This window comes from Pinus tabuliformis, chromosome Q, assembly GCF_031772625.1.
Source record: "Pinus tabuliformis cultivar Carrire ecotype Pingquan chromosome Q, CPIR1, whole genome shotgun sequence".
Lineage (NCBI taxonomy): Eukaryota > Viridiplantae > Streptophyta > Pinopsida > Pinales > Pinaceae > Pinus > Pinus tabuliformis.
The window spans coordinates 107,806,352-107,816,273 of record NC_142296.1 but is presented as its reverse complement, the minus strand read 5'-3'; positions in this window follow the sequence as shown (position 1 = coordinate 107,816,273).

Genomic DNA, 9,922 nt, shown 5'->3' with positions numbered 1-9,922 from the left:
ACACCTTGACACTTGATAGTTGGCGGCCTAGACTAAGCCCACAAGGCTCACCGGAACGACATCATCACTACCTCCCTTCTTCGCAGTTTACCCGGGTTCACAACTGCTGAGACTCCCGTTCCCCCGACAACCGTTACTCTGTTTACTGTCGATTCTGAGGACATGGAGGGGGCGGATATATCGGTGGACCCTCATCCCCATGAGGTCAACAGGCCTCTCCATCGCGTCGTGTCAGGACCAGGACTTTACATTTCTCCTCGGAAACTTCTGTCATCCTCTACCTTCGCACAAGGCCGACCATCAAAATCTGTGCCCCATCCCTCCACCGTGCACATTGATGATGTTCCTGGGATGGACTGGCCCCCTCTATCCCCTGTGACCCTGAAATTGCTAGGCTCTTGTTTGCAATCCTCACCCTCTTTCGATGTGCCTCTCCCCCGGCTCCCCCACGTCTCCACCCCGCCTGGCTTTACGCCCATCTCTGGTACTCCTCTACCTGGAACCATACCCTATACAAATCCTCATCTCCCTGGCGGCCCTCCAAACCCTAGTGGCTCTAACCTTAACCCTAGCACGCCCATCCGCTCAGGATGTTTTAGATCCATGATCCCTACCCCTAAATCCACTCCATCCACCCCAAAAACAATGAACCAAGGAATCTGTGGATTGCTCAAGGATTACCCAACGATTCGATGTACAAATAAGCTCAAAAAAGGTCAGTGTCTTAGGGTTGGAGACATAGATATAAATATTGCTATGGGTGAAAATCTCTTGATGGGAGAAGTGGACGACACCACCAAGAAGGTCCTGGTTAGCTGTGTTCGTGGGCAGAACTACACTGTCGAGTGGCTTTGGCTCTAGACAGAGGAAATCTGGGGTTCCTTACTAAAAGATCTGCCCATTATCCGTGTTCTGGTGAGGGGATGGTTTGCCCTACGATTCCACTGGTAGGAATACACGGATTGGATCCTATCCAGGCACTGGCACATAGAACTAGCACTTGTGCTACTGAAGCGATGGGATCCACTGTTCGATCTTGAGAGGGAACAACTAGGGGCTAGACCAATCTGGGTTCGGTTGTCGGGCCTTCCACTGCAATACTGGACCCCTACCATCTTCAAGCGAATTGGGAACGCACTGGGCACCTACCTGGATCATGATTAATATTTCAAATCGATGGGGATCATGACCATGGCTCGAATTTTGGTACACCTGGACATTAGGGTAGGGATGGAGGAGAAGATCACCCTGCACTGGCGTCATTTCGCACGCAGGAAAAACCTTGACTATGAAGGTGTGCCATTCCGGTGCAGACGCTGCCACAAAACTACAAAGATTGGCCTCTGCTCATGCCTTCAAATCCAATGGCTACTAAGGGTTCGATGCACAAACAATTTAAAGAACCAATGGTGGACGTGCTACCCTTAGATCTGGATCGGCCAAAGGAAGATGTTGGGAACACTGTTCAGACTTCCACTGCCTCCTAGATGCCGCCTCCATCTCCTCCTAAAACTAGATCCCAGTCTACGGTGGAAGAAACTCCTTCATCGAGTACTATCTCTCCCCCCTGTTCCTCTGCGCTGCAATTTAATCATTTATCTGTCTCTATGGATTCATCTGCACCCTCCCCATGTTTAATTACTTCTCCGATTACATGTTCGATTGAGCCTCTGCTACCAATTTTCTCCACTACCCCATTGATTATATCTGGATTGGACGGGTCTCCACTGCCATCTGCACCCACTCCCTCGGGCTCTCATGCCTACAATCTCTGCCCCCGAAGGCAAACCACCCCCGATGCATTGGGCCTGGGTATCACACCCTACCTTTCTGACCATAAGCCTACTAGAGGGCGACCATCCAAATTAGCCAAAGCCATTAAAATTGCAGGGGATGATGTTTCCCAGGGTCGAAAAAACACCATTGATTGGGTGCTTAGAGTAGCAGAAACCCTTGCCAAGGTTCCCCGATGAAATGGTTATCCTTCAATTGCAGGGACCTGGCCAGCCCCCCTAAAAAATTGGCCCTCAAGAGACTCTTGAGTAGCGAACCTAGTGATATTAGTTTCCTACATGAAGACCTTGGGATCTTTTGATCTGATTGTTAAAGCCCTCTTGGGCATCATGCCTGGGTGGAAATTTCAATCCCTGAACATCGCAGGGCGGTCTGGGGGACATGCCCTTGGGATCAACCCTCGTACCATCAGGGTGATTTCCTCATGGGAAGGTCACGGTTTTCTTGGTATGGATCTATTTTCCACTACATTGGGCAAACATTGTTGAAAAGTGTGCAATAAGAAATGCTAAATTTAGAAAGTGCTAAAAATAGAACTGCTAAAAATAGCACTTCTAAAAATAGTAGTTTGGCCAATGAGCATTTTGGCCACCTTGGGTGAAAGGTGAAACTGCTAAAAATAACATCTTCTAAAAATAGCATTTCTGGGCCCCTTCCTATTTATAGCAGTCCCTAGTCTATCTATAGGAAGTAAATTCTAATTTGATATTAACAATAGTTTGTAAATTAATTAATTAATTCAGTTTGAGTTAATTAGTTAAGGAAAAGCAAACTTGAAGTCTTTGTGAAAACATGCAATTATTTATCCACTAATTGGGGAATGTGTCCTTGATTTGCTCCATTGATTGAGGAATTAAGGATGAGTTCTATATTGAGAGGATTAATTGACTTAGTTTAACTTAGTCAAGTTCAGTTAGATTAATTTAACAAGTTGTTAAATTAATGAGATATAGTTTGTTAATGCTTGCATGCATGTGACAACTATTATTTTCAGATAACTGTGTATTCACTCATGGATAACTGATGCATGTCAGTTCAGACAGAGACCCAGTTGAGATCAGAGAAGGGACAGTGTACTATCAGTTGGATGAATATTTTTCTTATAAAGGAAGCTCATCCATGATGAGGATTTATCTCCTTCAGGTTTGTGCAGTTATTTCAGAGGTCAGTGTTGTGTGTGAGGTAAGAATCACACAAGTTGCAGTTGGAGGACCCAGGAAAAACTGTGCATAGAAATAGGAGGCTTGGAGGGCAGAGGAGAATGTTTGTGAGAAGCCTTTGACTGTCTATGAGTAGCAGAGGGATTGTACTCATAGCTGGATAGCTTCCGAGCTAAGGCTTTGTGTAATTCAGACTATATTTCCACTTGTATGATAATACAGAGATGGAGTTTTAGGCAGGTGCTTTCCCCGGGTAAATTCTTCTATGTTATGTGTGATTGATTCCTTATTATCAATTATATGTGTTCTTATTGATGTTGCTCATGGTTGATTAAGCTTCCACTAAATTGGTTGTAGAAGTCGATCAAGTGTTTTGCTTTAGTACATTGCGTTACGAGGTTGATCTACTGGTGGGAAATTTCTACATGGTATCAGAGCTAGCTGATTTGTAGAAAAAGTTCTACATGGTATCAGAGCTAGCTGATTTGTTGGAAAAATTCTACAAAATTCTACATGGTATAAGAGCTAGCTGATTTGTAGAAAAATTTCTACATGGTATCAAAGCTAGCTGATTTGTAGGAAAAATTCTACAAAATTCTACATGGTATCGGAGCATAGGTGATCAAGGAATAACCGTATACTGAGAGGAGATTTCAAAGTTTTGAGTTTTGGGCCGAAATTTTGCATAGCAGATCTGAAAATTTCTATACAAAATTTTCAGAAATAAATAGAAGATTTGGATTCCTTGCGGAAAAATACCCAAAATCAAAAAAAGAATCAGCTGAATCGGAGTTCGGATGAGGGAGATATCGCTGATTTAAAATTAGTGTTTTTTTTCTAGAAAATTTCGTGATGGCGGGAAAGTGGAAATAGATTCGTGTGCTAGCCAAGAACCTATAGGCACTTGAGGTACAAGATGCATGCAAAGACTTTAGGAGCAAGGCAAAGGTTAGATACTCGGTGGTTGAGAGGGAGAGTAAATTACCTCTCAACATGCAGAGCCAGAAGAAGTCTTAGATAATTGTGGAGGAGCCACAATTGGTGCAGCAGCTTCAGGAGGTTGTGGAGCAACCAAAACAGGGGAAGATGAGAGGAGATCGAGTAGAGACATCTACTCATGTAGAGACCTCCAGTAGAGGGAAACTTTGAGCTAGGTGGGCAGAGAGATCACATGCAGCCATACCTCCAGGTAGGAGGTGGGGCGATATAGATTGATCGTCCCAAGGAGGAGGGGTAGGATCCTTGAGGTACCCAACCTCTTGGATGAGACCTTGCTATGGGAGCCTTGATGTGGAGTAGCAGGAACTGACTGATTTGGTAGAGACAAATGCGGATGGAGCGGCAAAGAGAGCTACAGTGCAGGGAATCCCAAGACAACGCAGAGCATGCAAACTGCAGCAATGCGAGAGGCACAAGTGTGTTGCATTGTGCAGGGTAGCACAAAGAAGGGTGCAATGGTGCGAGATGCATGGAGATGTTGTAGTAGCGCAGAGGTCAGAGAGGGAGCACTTGTCAGCAGCAGGTAGAGCTTCAGCATCAGAGTATGTTTCTAGCCCAACAGAGTGGTCAGTTGGGAGTTTTTTTTGTTTCGAGTATTGCTGGAGCAACCAACTTGGTAGATGTGTTGCATGCAGTACATTCCAAAGTTACAAGATCGGGTTCGAGAGGAAGCCTTTCTTGTTGAGAGGGAGTGTTGAAAAGTGTGCAACAAGAAATGCTAAGTTTATAAAGTGCTAAAAATAGAACTGCTAAAAATAACACTTCTAAAAATAGCACTTTGGCTAATGAGCATTTTGGCCACCTTGGGTGAGAGGTGAAATTGCTAAAAATAAAATCTTCTAAAAATAGCATTTCTTGGTCCCTTCCTATTTATAGCAGTCCCTGGTCTATCTATAGGAAGTAAATTCAAATTTGATATTAACAGTAGTTTGTAAATTAATTAAGTAATTCAGTTTGAGTTAATTAGTTAAGGAAAAGCAAACTTGAAGTCTTTGTGAGAACATGCAATTATTTCTCCACTAATTGGGGAATGTGTCCTTGATTTGCTCCACTGATTAAGGAATTAAGGATGAGTTCTATATTGAGAGGATCAGTTGACTTAGTTTAACTTAGTCAAGTTTAGTTAGATTAATTTAACAAGTTGTTAAATTAATGAGATATAGTTTGTTGATGCTTGCATGCATGTGACAACTATTATTTTCAGATAACTGTGTATTCACTCATGGATAACTGATGCATGTCAGTTCAGACAGAGACCCAGTTGAGATCAGAGAAGGGACAATGTACTATCAGTTGGATGAATATTTTTCCTATAAAGGAAGCTCATACATGATGAGGATTTATCTCCTTCAGGTTTGTGTAGTTATTTCAGAGGCCAGTGTTGTGTGTGAGGTGAGAATCACACAGGTTGCAGCTGGAGGACCAGGGAAAACTGTGCATAGAAATAGGAGGCTTGGAGGGCAGAGGAGAATGTTTGTGAGAAGCCTTTGATTGTCTATGAGTAGCAGAGGGATTGTACTCAGAGCTGGATAGCTTCCGAGCTAAGGCTTTGTGTAATCCAGACTATCTTTCCACTTGTATGATATTACAGAGATGGGGTTTTAGGCAAGTGATTTCCCCGGGTAAATTCTTCTGTGTTATGTGTGATTGATTCCTTCTTATCAATTATATGTGTTCTTATTGATGTTGCTCATGGTTGATTAAGCTTCCGCTTTATTGGTTGTAGAAGTCAATCAAGTGTTTTGCATTAGTACATTGCATTACCAGGTTGATTTACAGGTGGGAAATTTCTACATGGTATCAGAGCTAGCTGATTTGTAGGAAAAATTCTACAAAATTCTACATGGTATCATAGATCGCTGATTTGTAGAAAAATTTCTACATGGTATCAAAGCTAGCTGATTTGTAGGAAAAATTGTACAAAATTCTACAAACAGATTCATATAATAAACATATACACCCCCTATCAAAATAGATTGGACTTCTAGCAGTGATTTTTGGATAACCTGATGATCACTCCCTCAACCATATTAGGGGGTGACCTTAATTTTTCCATTGGACATGAAGAATCCTGGGGTCATCACTCGCAACTTGATCCACTCTCGGATCAGTTGAGCTCTCTGCTGGATCAACATGGCCTCATTGACGTTCCTATGAATAAGAAGATGCCTACTTGGCATAATAGAAGGATCAGTGAGGCAGCCCTAGGGATGAGACTTGATTGATATCTCATCCATGAAGACCTTCTGGTTACTCTCACAAACTACAGACAATGGGTGGGCTCAGGTGGCATATCTGACCATTCACCTATATATTTGGAATTGGTAGGATCCATAACCAAACCAAGAGGCCCCTTCAAGTTCAATTCGACTTGGTTAAAGGAACCAGATTACCTAAAGATGGTCTCTGACTACTGGAAATCCCATCCCCTTTCAATTGAGCAGAGGAAAGTTGTAGGATTCTGCAATAACTTGTACAATCTCAAGCGGCTTTCCATTAATTGGGCCAAAAAGAAAAAATCTAGGGAGGAACTTGCCATATCTGTCTTAGAAACCCAGATAGCCTTACTAACGAATGAACACGACAGGGGCTTTAACTCCATCGAGTCAAAATTGCAACTAGTGGAGATGGAAGCCCAGAGATCTAAGATACTACTGGCCCAGGAAGAAACTTGAAGACTCAGGAGTTGGGCCATCTGGTTACAAGCTGGGGATGGAAACACTAAATTCTTCCACAAATTTGCCAATGGAAGAAAATCCAACAACACGATTTGGCAGATGCCCTCGGATCAGGGATCGATGACAAATACTCATTCTCAGCTATCTCAGTTGGGCACGGCTCACTTCAATCAACTGTTCATAGCCCCTCTAGGTGCTATATTGGCTGATATTATCTGCACTGCAAGGTACTTTCTTCGATTCGTGGAACCTGAAACGCTGGAGGATCTCAATAAACCTGTATCTCTGGGAGAACTGGATAGCACACTGAAATGGTTCAAAAGGGATAAAATTCGGGGGCCAGATGGATGGCCAGTGGAGTTCTACCTCACCTTCTTTGACATCATTGGACCTGACCTTCTTGCTGTAGTCGAAGAAAGCCATATCCTGGGCAGAATACATGAGCCAATAAACTCCACCTTCATAGCCCTCATCCCCAAATTGGACTCTCCTCTATCCTTTAATGATTTCCGACCTATATCCCTCTGCAATTGCCTCTATAAAATCATAGCTAAGATCATAGCTATTCATATCAAACCTATCCTATCAGATCATATCTCCCCGACACAAGTCCTTCAGATTCTTAAGATAGCTTATTCATGGACCGGGGATGACACGAATATGGCCTGGAACAACTGGTGGGACATTGCAATGCCCTTGAAAGCTCGGAACCTACCTCTGATAGTGTCCTGGCACATTTGGATTTGTAGAAACAATATCGTTTTTCAAGGGAAACAAATTGTTTTGGCTCAGATTATTCCAAATATTTGCAAGAGCTACCTTGAAATCCCAGAGGAGACACAGGTCACCCGGACAAGGCACATTACACCTGAAGTCATAGATAGAGGGAAACCTTGGGCCTATTTCGATGGTGTAGCCCAAGAATAGGGTTGTGGCGGATGCATCATTCTTTACATATCCGAATCACATTATTACCATATCAGCCTGGGGCTGGGAGATGGCACTAACAATTTTGCGGAACTCATGACCCTCCGCCATCTATTACATTTCGCTACTTCCAAAAACTGTAGATAGCTACATATATTTGGGGACTCTAAGATGGTCATAAACTGGTTCAATTGCACTACTACATGCCATGCATATTCGCTCAAAACAATATCACAATTTGATCTTGTTTCTTGTACTCATATCTATAGGGAACATAATGTAGCCGCGGACAAGGTATTGAAAGAGGAAACGAATCATCCTCGAGGAGAATGGTTGATCAGAGAACACACCCCTGCATAGGTCTATCAGTACTACCATAGACAATATATAGACCAAGATATACAGAGGGCAGTTTGGCCCTAGTTACAATGCTTTTTTGTTAATATTTATGAGCAATTTTTTGGATATGTAAATATTTTTGTATATGAACTTTATTAGTTTACCCGATCAAGGGATTTTTGTAAGCTTTTTATCAGTACTGCAACATTCCATAGATGACCACCGTCACTTTACAGCATATGCCAAGGGCATTTACAACATGTAATTTTCTTTGATAATGAAAATTACGATTTTTATTTCTCGGAAAAAAAAATGACGCTTATGAAATATATGATGATTATATACCTATTATGCTTCAACCTTGTAAATTGTTACCTAGATTGTAACTTATGTAGGTAAAAAAGGAAGGATTAAGATGGAAAAAGGAGTGTAAAAAAGAAGCAATTCTGGGGTTCAACATTCTGTAATCACAACTTCCAACTCATCAACCCTTTATCACTTATGCGTTACATTATCATATCCCAACATACCTGTAACATCACCACAGTGCCACTTCAGAGCTACAACTCATCGGAACTTTATTTTTAAAGACATTACGAAAACATAGAGTTTCGATGTCCTTGGCCCTTTTGTGCTTAACTCCTCATTTCTTATACACCAAAGAACCACTACTTGTGACCGAAGGCTATAAATTTTTGGGGTTGCAGTATCAAGGCCTTCATCTATCTTATCTTCATTTAAAACAACCATTAGGAAATCATAACATTCTGTTGCATTAAACTCTCCCTTTGTTTAGGCCTTTTCTTATCTATCCCATAAGACCGGGCGTGCTAACCAGGGGCTTAGCACTGAGGAGGATGTGATATCAAAGCCTTTCTCTTTCAGAAATATTTTGAAATAATTTTTATGAGATTATAACCTTCCAATGCCCCCCATCTCCTCTTGTTTAGCCGCTTTCCGTTTTCCTCCATGGGACCTGGTGTGGTAACCGAAGGCTTGGTGCTTGGGTGCTGAAGGCTTCGGGTTTATATCAGGGGCATGCCTCCCTTTATAGTTCATTCTTTTCCCATGGTCCTTTTGAATGCTTGCGCCAAGTTTTGACACATATTGAAGCCCCCTTCACCATCAGATATTTTTCAAATAAGAATTTACCAAGAGTTACAATAACTGCTGCTTCTGATGGGGCCTATAACACTCAGGTGCTAAATATTCCTTCAAATCTAGGTTTTGTGGATCTATCATGACCAACTGTCACATGCTTTGGAGCCCCTTCCATCAGAGGTTATTCCAAATAAAGTTTCAATGGCCTCTCCTATGGAGTACTAAAGAAGGTATGTTTTTGGTAATTATTTCAGCAGCTTTCATTGGAACTTACAAACCTTTTGCATCATGAACTAGGAAAATGATAAGGAATTGTAATAAAACTTGTGAGATTAATGTGCAAAGCGGAAACACTGACAATTGTCATTTTCTTATGCAGAAAGAAGGGAAAACAAAAGACTGCCGTTCTGAAGGAAAGAACAAGGCCGGGTTAACTGTTGTCCCTTTGACGGGGAACCGTATTCAAACAAGGCAAAATAGATCAAAGTGAATCAGCCCTGGAAAGGAAGTGGAGACGTCGGCTCGGCGCAAGAAGGAAAAGAGATAATTGAGAACTAACGGTACGGCAAATCCCTCAGGATCCTTTGATCCTGAGGGATCGCTGCTTTAACTATTTTTGCACCTAGACATCTTTGCCTTCATCATTATAAAAGGGGCAGCACTGTTAGCTCAAGGGGTCAGTCAAGTCCTTATTTTTTATGTAATTTCTCTAAAGATTGAAACTTTGATCATCGAGTCTCGTTGAGAACTGATCTACTGTAATTCCATTTTATGCATTAATACAAACTCGGTTGGTATTTCATCTCTGAGTCTGGAATAACTTCAAGCGGTGTACCCCCAGAGGCTAAGGGCCCGGCCCTGGAGGACAGTTGCTCCTGTACTATTACGTTTGGTTTATGCGTGGTTTGCTTATCAGCGTTATTT